The following is a 3,262-nucleotide window of genomic DNA, read 5'->3' on the forward strand; positions in this document are numbered from 1 at the left end:
ATTTATATATATATGTAATATATATTATATTATTGGAACTATATAAAAATATATAAATATATATAAAATATATATATTTTATTGCATTTTAGGTTCTGGGGCACATGTAAAGAACATGCAGCATTGTTGCATAGGTACATACATGGTAACATGGTTTGCTGCCTCCATCCCCATCACCTGTATCTGGCATTTCTCCCCATGTTATCCCTCCCCAACTCCCTACCCGCACTGTCCCTCCCCTAGTCCTCCCCTACAGATCTTAGTGTATGTTGCTCCCCTCCCTGTGTCCATGTGTTCTCATTGTTCAACACACACCTATGAGTGAGAACATGTGGTGCTTGATTCTCTGTTCCTATGTCAGTTTGCTGAGAATGATGGTTGCCAGGTTCATCCATGTCCCTACAAAGGACACAAACTCATCATTTTTTATGGCTGCATAGTATTCCATGGTGTATATGTACCACATTTTCCCTGTCCAGTTTATCATCAACGGGCATTTGGGTTGGTTCCAAGTCTTTGCTATTGTAAATGGTGCTGCAATGAACATTCGTGTACATGTGTCCTTATAGTAGAATGATTTATAATCCTTTGGCTATATACCCAGTAATGGGATTGCTAGGTCAAATGGAATTTCTATTTCTAGGTCCTTGAGGAATCGCCACACTGTCTTCCACAATGGTTGAACTAATTTACACTCCCAACATTGTAAAAGTGTTCCTATTTCTCCACATCCTCTCCAGCATCTGTTGTCTCCAGATTTTTTAATAATCGCCATTCTAACTGGCGTGAGATGGTATCTCAATGTGGTTTTGATTTGCGTTTCTCTAATGATCAGTGATGATGAGCATTTTTTCATATGTTTGTTGGCCTCATATATGTCTTCTTTTGCAAAGTGTCTGTTCATATCCTTTGCCCACTTTTGAATGGGTTTGTTTGTTTTTTTCTTGTAAATCTGTTTTACTTCTTTGTAGAGTTTGGATATAAGTCCTTTGTTAGATGGGTAGATTGCAAAAATTTTTTCCCATTCTGTTGGTTGCCAGTTCATTCTAATGATTGTTTCTCTTGCTGTGCAGAAGCTCTGGAGTTTAATTAGATCCCATTTGTCTATTTTGGCTTTTGTTGCCAATGCTTTTGGTGTTTTAGTCATGAAGTCCTTGCCTATGCCTATGTCCTGAATGGTTTTGCCTAGGTTTTCTTCTAAGGTTTTTATGGTATTAGGTCTTGTGTTTAGGTTTTTAAAACATCTGGAGGTAATTTTAGTATAAGGTGTCAGAAAGGGGTCCAGTTTCTGCTTTCTGCACATGGCTAGCCAGTTTTCTCAACACCATTTATTAAACAGGGAATCCTTTCCCCATTGCTTGTTTTTTGTGAGGTTTGTCAAAGATCAGATGGTTGTAAATGTGTGGCTTTGCCTCCGAGGCCTCTGTTCTGTTCCATTGGTCTATATCTCTGTTTTGGTACCAGTACCATGCTGTTTTGGTTACTGTAGCCTTGTAGTATAGTTTGAAGTCAGGTAGTGTGATGCCTCCAGCTTTGTTCTTTTTGCTTAGAATTGACTTGGCTATGTGGGCTCTCTTTTGGTTCCATATGAAGTTTAAGGTGTTTTTTCCAGTTCTGTGAAGAAGGTCATTGGTAGCTTGATGGGGATAGCGTTGAATCTGTAAATTACTTTGGGGAGTATGGCCATTTTCACGATATCGATTCTTCCTAACCATGAGCATAGAATGTTTCTCCATCTGTTTGTGTCCTGTCTTATTTCCTTGACCAGTGGTTTGTAGTTCTCCTTGAAGAGGTCCTTTACCTCCTTTGTTAGTTGTATTCCTAGGTATTTTATTCTTTTTGTAGCAATTGTGAGTGGCAGTTCATTCTTGATTTGGCTCTCTTTAAGTCTGTTATTGGTGTATAGGAATGCTTGTGATTTTTGCACTTTGATTTTGTATCCTGAGACTTTGCTGAAGTTGCATATCAGTTTCAGGAGATTTTGGGTTGAGATGATAGGGTCTTCTAAATATACAATCATGTTGTCTGCAAATAGAGACAATTTGACGTCCTCCTTTCCTAATTAAATACCCTTTATTTCTTTTTCTTGCCTGATTGCTCTAATTAGAACTTCCAATATTATATCGAATAGGAGTGGTGAGAGAGGGCATCCTTGTCTAGTGCCAGATTTCAAAGGGAATGCTTCCAGTTTTTGCCCATTCAGTATGGTATTGGCTGGTTTGTCATAAATAGCTTTTATTATTTTGAGATACGTTCTGTCAATACCTAGTTTATTGAGAGTTTTTAGCATAAAGGCCTGTTGAATTTTGTTGAAGGCCTTCTCTGCATATATTGAGATAATCATGTGGTTTTTGTATTTGCTTCTGTTTATGTGAGGAATTACGTTTATAGACTTGCATATGTTGAACCAGCCTTGCATCCTCGGGATGAAGCCTACTTGATCGTGATGGATAAGCTTTTTGATGTGCTGTTGCAGTCGGTTTGTCAGCATTTTATTGAAGATTTTTGCATCTATGTTCATCATGGATATTGGCCTGAAGTTTTCTTTTCTTGTTGAGTCTCTGCCAGGTTTTGGTATCAGGATGATGTTGGTCTCATAAAATGATTTGGGAAGGATTCCCTCTTTTTGGATTGTTTGGAATAGTTTCAGAAGGGGTGGTACCAGCTCCTCTTTGTATGTCTGGTAGAATTCGGCTGTGAACCCATCTGGACCTGGGTTTTTTATGGTTGGTAGGCTATTAATTACTGCCTCAACTTCAGCCCTTGTTATTGGTCTGTTCAAGTTTCAACTTCTTCCTAGTTTAGGTTTGGGAGGGTGTAAGTGTCCAGGAATTTATCCATTTCTTACAAGTTTACTGGTTTATGTGCATAGAGTTGTTTGTAGTATTCTCTGATGGTGGTTCGTATTTCTGTGGAATTGGTGGTGATATCCCTTTATCATTTTTTATTGCATGTATTTGATTCTTCTCTCTTTTCTTTTTATTAATCTGGCTAGTGGTCTGTCTATTTTGTTGATCTTTTTGAAAAACCAGCTCCTGGATTTATTGATTTTTTTGAAAGGTTTTTGCATCTCTATCTTCTTCAGTTCTGCTCTGATCTTAGTTATTTCTTGTCTTCTGCTAGCTTTTGAGTTTTTTTGATCTTGCTCCTCTAGCTCTTTCAGTTTTGACAATAGGGTGTCGATTTTAGATCTTTCCTTGCTTCTCATATGGGCATTTATTGCTATAAATTTTCCTCTAGACACTGCTTTAAATGTGTCCCA

The sequence above is a fragment of the Aotus nancymaae genome, unplaced genomic scaffold (assembly GCF_030222135.1).
Source record: "Aotus nancymaae isolate 86718 unplaced genomic scaffold, 86718_ANA_hifiasm-v0.15.2.pri h1tg000064l_0, whole genome shotgun sequence".
In the NCBI taxonomy this organism is placed as follows: Eukaryota; Metazoa; Chordata; class Mammalia; order Primates; family Aotidae; genus Aotus; species Aotus nancymaae.